The 12,749-nt window shown below is 38.3% G+C and overlaps 1 pseudogene; it reads left to right on the plus strand.

The window, feature by feature from the left end:
- LOC149254328 (7-deoxyloganetin glucosyltransferase pseudogene) overlaps nt 1-8,888 on the plus strand; it is a 90,731-nt pseudogene extending 81,843 nt beyond the window's left edge.
- Nucleotides 8,889-12,749: the final 3,861 nt, after the last annotated feature.

The following is a 12,749-nucleotide window of genomic DNA, read 5'->3' on the forward strand; positions in this document are numbered from 1 at the left end:
CTGAGAATTTCAATCAATTCCACATCCTTGCCTAGAACTAGGGAAGGCTCATCTTTCTTTCTTTTGATGAATTTCCTCTTTTGTCTTGGTGGATCATCAACAAGTGGAGGTGAGAGAATCAAGAACCTAGGGTTTTTACCATCTCTGCTTTCAATGTCTATTGTGAGAAGGTTGCACAAGAAACTAGAAGTTGAGCTATAAAACTAACAACTAAAGATAAGGTCTGATGAAGGAGATCTACTATGTCGCTATCAAAAGACTAAGTTAGTAGAATATAGTGGGGAGTGAGCAGAAGAAGGATTCATTGGATGATAAGTTAAGTCTATGAAAGGGGGAGGGGTAATTTTGTCACTTGTCAGAGTGAGTGATCTATTTGGAGTTGATTTGGTCATTATTGTAGGAGGTGGGGTGAAAATTCATGAAAATACCTCGTACTCCTCCCTTCATCCTTCACTTGGAGAGCCCACTGATGATTTCCTTTTTGAAAAAGTAGTGTTATTCAACTATGCGCCAAGGTCCATTGAGTGCTACAAGGTTGGGGTGGAGATATCCAAATGATTTGCCCCCTATTGGGGTCCTTAGAAAAATCCACCTTGTCTTCATGCATTTTTTATGAATTGGGGGAATGGAAATATGGGGAGTGCACTAAAATGGGGGAGGGCCAAAGGCCCTTCAACGCTTGCAACCTGAATTATTTCATTTTGCAGAGCAAAACTTAAACCCTGACACTCCATTAACAAATTCCAATTATTGATAGCTATATATACTAATTGATAATTGGTGTATTAAAATAAGACCAAACAATTTATATCAACCACATTGACTAATATAATTATACTGGTTGATAAATTAGTATTGACTACTATGACTTATTAAATATATGATAAATTTAAATAACACATATTAAATAAGCTATTAATTATTATATATACAAAATCTATAATTTAAATAAAAATAACTATATATAATATAAAATAAGAATTTATAATATATATATATATATATATATATATATATATATATATATTCGATTTTTTTTTCCTTCCATATATGTGGATTGTGGATTATTTAGATTTAATCGTTAGATTCTAGCGTCAAATTATTATAATAAAATTCGTTATATCACCTGGATAAGAATTGAAATGATAAAAAAATATAACAGTCATTCCCAACGAATATCCTATGTGATTTACATTCAACTTATATAGAAATTGACTTTTCGAATATTATATTTACTTAACGTACAAGTTATTTGGAAACTGAACATATACACACTACACGTTTACTTCATTCAAAATGTAATTGTCTCAAGTAGCTAAAATCCTTCCAAAAGCAATTCTGTACACAAATGTATTTTTAAACCTTCTATGGATTTTCTCTTGTATTATTATAGAATAATTTTCATGTCTGACAGATGAAAGCTGCCTTACCGAGGAATATATTGATGAAGTGAGAATCACTTGCATTCTGGGAATGCCCCCACTGCGGCTGAGGGACCTCCCCAACTTCCTCTTAATCACAGACGTTTCGGTTCCGGTTGTTCAACATAGTATAATTCTAGGCCAAGGTACATTATCAGCAGCTGCATTGATAGTTAACACATTCGAAGAACTGGAAGGCCCGGTCTTAGAGGCACTCAGACTTAACTTCCGTGTATATCCCATCGGTCCTCTACTGCTCTCTCAATCGTTCCATCGTAAAGATAACGATGGATCCTCGGATGAATTGAGTATGTGGAAGGAAGAAAATAGCTGTCTCACATGGTTGGATTCTTGGAATCCATGCTCTGTCATGTACGTTTCTTTGGGAAGCATTACCGTTTTGTCTAATCAACAACTCCTGGAATTTGCATGGGGATTGGCTTCCAGCAACCAACACTTTCTGTGGGTTGTCCGGCAAGATATAGTTCATGGTGAATCTGCCATATTGCCCAAGGAGTTCATTGAAGAAACAAAGGATAGAGGTTTGTTGGTTGGGTGGGTACCTCAGATAAAGGTACTGTCCCACCCTTCTGTGGGAGGGTTTCTGACTCACAGCGGGTGGAACTCCACATTGGAAAGCATAAGCGCGGGAGTGCCAATGATATGCTGGCCCTTCTATGCCGAGCAACATACAAATGCGAAATTTGTTTGTGAAGAGTAGAGCGTAGGACTACACTTGAAACAGACCGTGAAAAGGGAAGAGGTGGCAGCGCTCGTGAGGAATTTGGTAGAAGGAGAGGAAGGAGTCAAAATGAGCAAAAGAATTGGAAAATTGAAGGAAAGTGTGAAGCGAGCGGTCGAGGAAGGAGGATCTGTTAGTGAACAGAACAGCAGCAGCTACTTTATTCATTTGTCATGATCCGGCGCCCCACATTTTTTTCCGATCTTTTAAGTCACCGCCATTACCATCTTTTCACTCTTTAATTATTTTTGAGTTCCCGAAGGATGAAGATCAGATACAACACTACATCATTACTTCTCAACAACCATATTAATGAGCAGAACGGCTGAAAGAGAAAAGAACCAGCCTCGAGCCGACGCAGCATTTATCAGTCATAGATTTCATCATCACCGACTCAAGAAATACAACAAAAGATCAAATCTGTTAATCATGAGCAGCAGAGACTTCATCAGCAAGTTAAAGCGGTGATGACCCTTTCCCGCACTATAAATAGAAACAGAAACAGAAGTAGAAAACAGAGGAAATAGATTGAAAGTTCTTTTGTAACACACAGCAGTGTAGAACAAGAGAGTTTTTTTTGTATTGCACAGCAATGCTGAAATTTTCTGAGATAATTGTTTTTGGAACTGAAGCGTTCCTGTTGTAATCACTCTGTCAAGAGGAAGATGCTCTTTAGCATAATATTTTGTGAAGATCCCTCTACGTGAGGAAGAATTATTTTATCAGTTAATTTATCGTTCATAAATAGAAGATTCTTTTTGCCTGTTGCTGTTACACCGTAAGTCGAAAAATACTTGACGTCAAAAAATCCCTGTTGCTGTTACACCGTAACTCAAAAAATACTTGACGTCAAAAATTTACGTTGCTGCAACACCACGAACAGCGTTGGTGCAACACAAGTTACAGCAACTGAAAAAAAAAAACTGTGTTGCTGCAATACCGTTTCCAGAGAACGAATTTTTCTGTTTTTCTGAGTTAAAAACAGAGTATTTTTCTGTGTCAAAAACAGAGTATTATTTTGATCAGTTTTTGATCCTGAGGCAAAGTAGAGTATTATTTTATGCTCTGTTCTTGTGTTTTTGAATTATCAGAAAACAGAGTATTACTCTCTGTTCATATTTTTGTTGTTTCGGAATTTATCAGAAAATTCTCAACAGTGGAAACAGAGGATTTTTCCACTGTATTTTTTTTGGAATAACCAGAAATTCCCAACATGGTATCGGAGCTTGTCCAGGCTCTTTGAAGACATCAAAGAAGCTGAAAGAAGATTTGTTGCTGTAGCAAATTATCCAGCAGAGCGAAAACGCTGTCAAGGTATTTTTCAGATTAGTTTTTTGTGTAGCTGTTCAAGACAATTAAGTGATTTTTTACAGTCAAGTATTGCAAGAATGGCAGCACCAGCGTGGGTATGTTTAATACCCAGCTCCCACAGTTCAATGGGAAAAATGATGACTACTGGGCAATAACCATGAGAGGCGTGTTTGCCTCACAAGATTTATGGGAACTTGTTGAATATGTATTTGAAGAACTAGCAAATGAAGAAGAGTTTATTGGATTAACTCAGGCAGAGAAAGAGCTGTTGAAGAGCAATAAGAAGGACTCAAAAGCCTTTGTACTTTTATATCAAGCAGCGCATGAGAGTGTGTTTCCGAGGATAGCAGCAGCCAAGACATCCAGAGAAGCATGGAAAACTCTCAAGACAACCTATCAAGGCATGGAGAAAGTGAAGACAGCAAAACTACAGTTGCTGAGGAAAGATTTTGAGAACTTGCGTATGAAGGAGTCAGACAATATTGACTCATTCTTCACACAAGCAATTGGTTTGGTCACATAGATAAGGTCTCATGGAGAAACTCTTTAAGAAAGGAGGATTGTGGAGAAACTATTGAGGTGCCTACCCTCAAAGTTTGATGTGATTGTCACAACCATAGAAGAGACAAAGGATCTCTCAAATTTTTCAGTTGATGAACTTCATGCATCACTGATAACACATGAGCAGAGGTTGAGTAGAAATGAAAACTCATCTCTAGAGCAAGCCTTCAAGACCCAGATGTCATTTGGAAGAGGAAGAGGTCAAGCCAGAGGAAACAATAGAGGAAGAGGCAGAACCCAATACAGAGGCGGAAGAAACAGTCCAGCAAACATTCAAGGAAGAGGCAGCAATCCAAATCAGAACCAAGGCTATGGCAGTAGTCAACAAAGTGGACAACATCATGCTCAAGGACAAAGGTATGAAAAATCCAATGTCCAATGTTATTATTGTAAAAAATATGGGCACTATGCAAATGAATGTAGGAAGAAGCAGCATGATATGAGTAATAGATCTAGTGCAAATATCACTAGAGAAAATATCAGTCAAGATAATGTGTTGTTAGTTTGTAATATGGCTGAAAGAAATAGTGAAGATATATGGTTTCTAGATTCTGGTTGCAGCAACCATATGACAGGAAACATAGCCCTATTTTCTGTTTTAGATCAGAGTGTGCAGTCACAAGTCACACTTGGGACTGATAGTAAAATTTCTGTTATGGGAAAAGGAGAAGTTAAAACATTTAGAAAGAAAGGTGAAAAGAAAACCATAACAGATGTCTATTATGTTCCTGGAATGAAGTGTAATCTCTTGAGTATTGGACAGCTTGTTCAGAAGGGTTACAATGTTTTCTTTACGAATGATGTATGCACCATCATGGACAGATTACCCAGCAAATGTTGTATTGCTGAAGTGAAGATGACAAGGAACATGATGTTCCCTTTCAGAATAAGAGCATATTTGAAAAATAAAGAAGTAGTTGCAGCAGTGACACAAGAGGCTCTCCAAAGCGTACCAAAGGATGAAAATTGGTTGTGGCATTTGAGATTTGGACATCTCAACTTTGGAGGTCTTAATTTGTTGAGTAGAAGAGGAATGGTAAGAGGATTACCATTGATAGAAAAGCTAGACAGCCTTTGTGAAGGTTGTATATTGGGAAAACAACACAAAGAAAGTTTTCCAACTGGGAAAAGCATAAGGGCAAAAGCACCCTTAGAAATTGTCCACTCAGATTTATGTGGACCGATGCAAGCTCCATCACTTGCAGGCAGCCAATATTTTCTAACATTTATTGATGACTTTACTAGAAAGACTTGGGTTTATTTTCTGAAGAATAAGAGTGAAGTGTTTGAAAAATTTCAAAATTTCAAAGCACTTGTAGAAAATCAAAGTGGGCTGCGTATCAAGGTTTTGAGAACTGACAGAGGAGGTGAGTATATCTCCAAAGAATTTTTACGTTTTTGTAGAGAAAATGGAATTCATAAGCAATTTACAGTAAGGTACACCCCACAGAAAAATGGAGTTGCTGAAAGGAAAAACAGAACAATCATGGATATGGCGAGGAGCATGTTGAAGGCAAAGCATTTTCCAAATAATTATTGGGCTGAAGCTGTACACTGTGCAGAATATATTTTGAATAGATTTCCTACAAAAGCAGTGATGAAAAAAGTGCCAGAAGAAGAATGGAGTAGGAGAAAGCAAGGAGTCACCCACATGAAAGTTTTAGGTTGTGTGGCTTATGCACACATTCCAGATCAGCTAAGGAAGAAATTGGACAGCAAAGGGGAGAAATGTATTTTCATTGAATACAGTGAAGAATCCAAAGCTTACAGGTTATATATCCCATCCACCAAGAAGTTTTTTGTGAGCAGAGATGTTCAATTTATTGAAGAGGAAGCTTGGGATGGAAGCATAGAGAAAACAGTTAATGTTAAAAACTGTTTGTCTCATGATGATGATGATAAGGAGTTGGCTGAAACACATCCCCAAACAGCAACGCCAACAACAGAACAGCAAGAGACACCCTTGAGGAGAAATGAGAGTGCTTCTCCAAGCACACCACAAGGAGGAAATTCAAGTGCATCTACAAGCACTTGCACAGCAAATGAAAGAGGTAAGAAATTCAGAAATTTAAGTGATATTTATGATGAAGGAATGAATTCCCTGTTTGCTTTGTATTGTAGTGTTGATGACCCTATTCATTTCGAAGAAGCAATTAAAGATAAGAAATGGATAGAAGCTATGGATGAGGAGATGAATGCAATAGAAAGAAATAAGACATGGGATTTAGTTGAGCTACCAAAAGGTAAAGAAGTCATTGGAGTTAAATGGGACTACAAGACCAAGAGTAATGTTGAAGGCAAGATAGAAAGGCATAAGGCAAGACTTGTTGTCAAGGGATACAAGCAGTAGTATGGGAGAGATTATGAGGAGACTTTCGCACCGGTTGCAAGAATGGAAACCGTGAGAGTAGTGTTGTCCATAGCAGCACAAAACAAATGGAAAGTTTACCAAATGGACGTGAAGTCAACATTCTTGAATGGAGTATTAATGGAAGAGGTTTACATCGAGCAACCTCTAGGCTATGAGAAGAAAGGCCAAGAGCACAAAGTCTGCAGATTGAAGAAAGCTCTTTATGGGCTGAAGCAAGCACCAAGAGCATGGTACAGTAGGATAGATTCCTATCTACTGGAAAACGGATTTGAGAAGTGTGAGGGAGAACCCACTGTTTACATCAAAGAAAAGGACTGTAAATTTTAATTGTTGTGTTATATGTTGATGATGTGATTTTTATAGGTAATGATGACTACCTCATTGAAAATTTCAAATCAGTCATGAAAGAAGAATTTGAGATGACTGACATGGGTTTGCTGAGATACTTCTTAGGAATAGAAGTAGATCAAAATGAAAATGGAATTTTTATTTCACAGGCAAAATATGTAAATGAAGTGTTGAGCAAATTTAACATGCAGGACAGCAAGGCAGCAATCACTTCCACAGTGATGGGATTAAAACTCAGCAAAGAGGGCAGCAGCAAAGATTTTGACCCTAGCATGTACAAGAGCATAGTTGGCAGCCTCATGTATTTGACTGCAACTAGGTCGGACATAATGTATGTTGTTACTTTAATTTCCAGATTCATGGAGAAGCCAAAAGAAACACATTGGCAGGCAGCAAAGAGAATTTTGAGATATGTTAAAGGTACAAAAAGGTATGGCATATTTTATACTGTTTCAGAATGTTCAGATTTAGTTGGATACACAGATAGTGATTGGGCTGGAAGTGTAGATGACCGGAAAAGCACATCTGGTTACATTTTTCACATAGGTTCAGGAGCCATTTCATGGGCTTCCAAGAAATAGCCAATTGTGGCATTATCTACATCAGAAGCAGAGTATGTGGCAGCTACAGCAGCAACATGTCAAGCAGTTTGGATGAGGAGAATGTTGAGAAGTCTATGCCAGGAGCAGGCAACAGCAACAGTTATTTTTTGTGACAGTAGCTCAGTTATTGCATTATCCAAGAACTCTGTATTCCACAAGAGAACGAAACACATAGACACAAAGTTTCACTACATCAGAGAGTTGGTGAACAATGGAGAAATCATTTTACAACATTGCAGGACTCAGGAATAGGTTGCGGATATTCTGACAAAGCCATTGGATCAGAAAAGTTTTGAGTTTTTAAGGAAACTTCTGGGTATGACTGATAACCCAGCAGTTGAAATTAAAGGGGAGTGTTGAAATTATAATTTCAACTGCAGTGAACAGAACAGCAACAACTACTTTATTCATTTGTCGTGATCCGGTGCCCCACATTTTTCCCGATCTTTTAAGTCACTGCCATTACCATATTTTCACTCTTTAATTATTTTTGAGTTCCCGAAGGATGAAGATCAGATACAGCACTACATCATTACTTCTCAACAACCATATTAATGAGCAGAACGGCTGAAAGCGAAAAGAACCAGCCTCGAGCCGACGCAGCATTTATCAGTCATAGATTTCATCATCACCGACTCAAGAAATACAACAAAAGATCAAATCTGTTAATCATGAGCAGCAGAGACTTCATCAGCAAGTTAAAGCGGTGATGACCCTTTCCCGCACTATAAATAGAAACAGAAACAGAAGTAGAAAACAGAGGAAATAGATTGAAAGTTCTTTTGTAACACACAACAGTGTAGAACAGGAGAGTTTTTTTGTATTGCACAGCAGTGCTGAAATTTTCTGAGATAGTTGTTTTTGGAACTGAAGCGTTCCTGTTGTAATCCCTCTGTCAAGAGGAAGATGCTCTTTAGCATAATATTTTGTGAAGATCACTCTACGTGAGGAAAACTTATTTTATCAGTTAGTTTATCGTTCATAAATAGAAGTTTCTTTTTGCCTGTTGTTGTTACACCGTAAGTCGAAAAATACTTGATGTCAAAAAATCCCTGTTGCTGTTACACCATAACTCAAAAAATACTTGACGTCAAAAATTTACGTTGCTGTAACACCATGAACAGCGTTGGTGCAACACAAGTTACAGCAACTGAAAAAAAAAATTGTGTTGCTGCAACACCGTTTCCAGAGAACGAATTTTTCTGTTTTTCTGAGTTAAAAACAGAGTATTTTTCTGTGTCAAACACAGAGTATTATTTTGATCAGTTTTTGATCCTGAGGCAAAGTAGAGTATTATTTAATGCTCTGTTATTGTGTTTTTGAATTATCAGAAAACAGATTATTACTCTCTGTTCATATTTTTGTTGTTTCGGAATTTATCAGAAAATTCTCAACAGTGGAAACAGAGGATTTTTCCATTGTATTTTGTTTGGAATAACCAGAAATTCCCGACAGGATCTTCTAATAGCAACTTAGACAAGTTACTCCACCAAATTATCCTCAAAAGAATGCATCACATGGCAATCAGATGATAGGTGCAGACCTTTAAAGAACTCATCTGCAGCTACAATTTGTACTGTTTCAGCACCACCTGACGTAGATTTCTACTTCATGACTGATGCAGCATCGTGATGTTCCAGCCTCGTTTCAAGCTCAAACATAGACGAGCTAAAATAAGGATACTTCGGTTCCATGTATCAGTTTAATTTGCCCTCAAATGAATATTTATGGACTTATTCCTTGGCAAACTCTGTGGCATTGTGGTTAAACGACTGCTACGGTTGCTCTAGTTATATATATATATATATGATCATGCTATACACTTTTTAAGCTTTTCGTTGTTTTTTGTTTTTAATAACGAGGTGAAATCTACAATACATAATAATACAGATAGTAGTTAACATACATGGCAACCAATTATGTGATAGCTAGATAGGAAGATCATTTATAAAACGATAATACCTTTTTGTTATGTTTTAATGTATGATAAAATTAAGAGCTTTTATTATTATTATTATTATATAAGTTATTTTTCTATTTTTTATTCATGAGATCAATCATTCAAAACCAACCAATATATATAGATTTATCTTAACCATAAAAATCATAAGGAATGAGAGTGATGAAAAAATTATTTTGAAAAAAAAAATTCTAGCTCAAAAATTTTGTTCTTCCGTACAACCTTATATATATATATATATATATGAAATTGACCTTAAAATATGTTATTTCTTATAGATACTCAAATAATTTATTTAAATGTTTTGGAGTATTCCTTTGATGATGATGATGATGATGATGATGGTTAGCGTCCCCTGAGACCAAACATTGGTCTATCGGACCTAAAGAAACAAGTTATTTATTTTGATTTAAGATTTTATTCCTATGCTCAAAAATCTTGGAGAGAAGCCTCCCGAGCTCACTATAATTTTGACATTGTAAAAGGCTAGGAAGGTTAGTATTGTAACAAAGATTGTGAAACTGAGATCTAATGTGGTTGTACGCGGGGCACTCTAAGAGGAAGTGGTTTTCATCCTCGATGTTCCTATTCTCACATATATGGCAGATCCTTTCCATCCATGGCGTTTTACGAACTGCCCAACGACCTGTTTCACTATGGAGCTCATGAGAATTCATTCTAATCTTTTCTATATTAATTTTCTTCTTTGAGCTAGTTAAAATAGAGAGATACTTTTGATCTTCTAGGGTGGGGTTAATGACCTTCTTATAATAACTTAATTTTCTTTTAGCCGCTAAATCTTTCTCACACCACATTTTTTCTTTGAACTTAGAAGTAACAATATCTTTAATGTTAGTTATGTTTTGCAATGAAACATTCTCGTTGATCTCCCAATAGTTTAACGAGGCCCTTGTGTCTTTATGCCACCCCCGATTGAGCCTTAGGTGGTTTTGGTTGTAATTTAAAGCTAGCTTAGGAAGTCTATGATCGTCTATGTTATTGAGTTTGTGCTTGTACAATAGAAACCTAATCATAGCTAGGCTCTCAATAGGGGAAATACCTGCTTCTGTAAGAAGAATAGGAGACACATTTTGTGCACCAAAGGTGAAGAATAAGTTTTTTTTTAGTTATTTTATTTCCAAATATTTTATTTAAGATTGAGAATGGTAGTTAAATATTTTTATCACATCTCTTGCACACCATACACATTTATTTATTTTTATTTTTTATTATAATAGATATTACTTTTTTTTTATTCTCACACACACACACATTTTGAAAAGAGATGTGCCAACTCAATGTTGAATATAAAAAGTTACGTATCACACTCATAATAAGATGTTGAATGTATCACTGCACAATATTTACTTAATTTTTTTTTTGTGTAAATAAGCTTTGATATTAACAAAAGTAGCATATAGTACAAAAATTCTGCCGAAGCAGATGACTGGCCGCTATGAAGCAGGCCTTACCAGCTAATAACAGTTTGAAAACAGTAGAAACAGAGAAACAGAGTGCTGCCGAAAGGTACACCTCGCAGGGTGACTTAGGCCAAAAACTGGCGAGCACATAACTGAGAGAATAAAAACAGAACATACATAACAAAGTCCGACAGAGGGACAGGGAAGACTGATCAGAATTTGTTTGAGGAGTCCGGCACTGTGTGCAACTCTTTGCAGTTGAGTGCATTTTCCTGGTTACCCTTTGACGGACCACCCCGATGCGGCTCTGGAGGCTTGCTGTCTTGCTCAATGTTTTTCCTGAGCAGCTTGATCAGGACAGTGAGCTTTCTGCTTATGGTATCTACCTCCTCATGCAGAGCAGTGAGTTTGAATTCACTGCTTTGAACCACCGCCATGTGCTCCTTTGTCATTGTGGCAGCAAACTGCTGGAGAGTTCTCAATTGCTCAGCCTGCTCCGCTTGGACATCCATGGCCTTAGCCAGGATGGTCTTCATGCGCCACGCTTCTGCTTGGGTGCGGACGAACTGGGTCGCCCGAGTGCTAGTCATCCCCGGATCTTGCAGCCAGTCAACTTCCTGGCTTAACTGATGGTCAGAAAATTTACTCTCTTCCTCCTGAGCAGAGGCTTCCAGGTCAATAATTTTCTGTTTGTTCCTTTCAGACGTTCTCCGCTCGAACATTTCCCTTGCAAGCCTCAGGTCGTTGTTTGCAGACTGGTTGCGGCATCCTTCTCCCGCCATGGGAGCCCTCTCTTGATTGTTGCTTGCCTGAGTGAAAATACAATTCGATGGTCTCTGAATGTTGAGCACCGAAACATTGATGCTCCAAAGGAGAACAAGGAAGGATATATAGATAATAGCGGGAAGATTTTGGGCGGTGGAGCGGATCGCGACATGCAAATTGCATGTCCGATCAACATAAATGCTGCGATTCGGAGTTGTGGAGGGGAATTGCGATGATTGAGAATGTTTTCGATCACCTCCTCCTGCACGGATCTGAAAGTGCCAAGTGTCCCTCTGTCCTGCGGATCTGCGGCGGCTTATGTCACTCCGGATCATGTTACTGTACAATTGACTGTGTCCTGCGGTGCGCATTATTCCCCTCAACCCTGTTGTCCTTCTGTGCTTGCTGTGTATTGATGGCTCTCGTCCCGTCGACCAATCCATACTCTTATGGTAGAGAATTAGGCGGTCTGGCATTCTGCCTTGTCAGCTGCCACCAAATCTATTCGTGCGAGGTGAGAGCACCGTTCCTTTAATTGATTACTCTCGACCTGATGCCAACAGTTGTCCACCATTCCATTTGGGTTCTCGATCCCATGGTTTGCCAAGTGGTCGGCAACCGAATTTTCCTGCCTTCTTACCGACTGGAAGATGAGGCCTTTCATTTTCCCGAGCAATTTCCCTATGCTCTCTGTGACCATAGCTAGGCGCCAGTGCTTGGTAGCCTTGCTGGCCGGCGTTCCCCCATAGATTTTCCTTGCCACCAGAATGGCAACCTCAGAGTCACCCTCGATTACTGCATTTTCTGCCTGGTTTCTTTGAAGAATTGTTAAACCTTTTTCCATTGCAGCGAATTCCATTTCATTGTTAGTGCCCTCGCCCAGCGCTTGACTGTAGATATGGATTATTTCACCTCTCTGGTTTCTAATGAGGCCTCCTATGCCAGCTGGACCCGGGTTACCTCGCGAGGCGCCATCAAAATTCAGTTTCAGGAAGCCCTCAGGAGGCCGAGTCCAATCCTTTGGAGTGTTGTTAATGTTCTGCTGTTTAGCTTGGGGCTTTTGGCTTTGGTCGTAGCTGATATTGAAGGCCTTCAGGATTCTCTGGTCATCCGCAGAAATTTGGATGGATGGGTCTACTTTACTTTTTACCAGAATCAATTGGCGAATATTCTCCATTAAGGTAATTCTCAGGTGCTCTATATTCCTGTGTTCGCTTTGGAAAATTCTTCTGTTCCTTTCTTTCCAT

Source organism: Pinus tabuliformis, chromosome 7 (genome assembly GCF_031772625.1).
Source record: "Pinus tabuliformis cultivar Carrire ecotype Pingquan chromosome 7, CPIR1, whole genome shotgun sequence".
NCBI classification, from domain to species: domain Eukaryota; kingdom Viridiplantae; phylum Streptophyta; class Pinopsida; order Pinales; family Pinaceae; genus Pinus; species Pinus tabuliformis.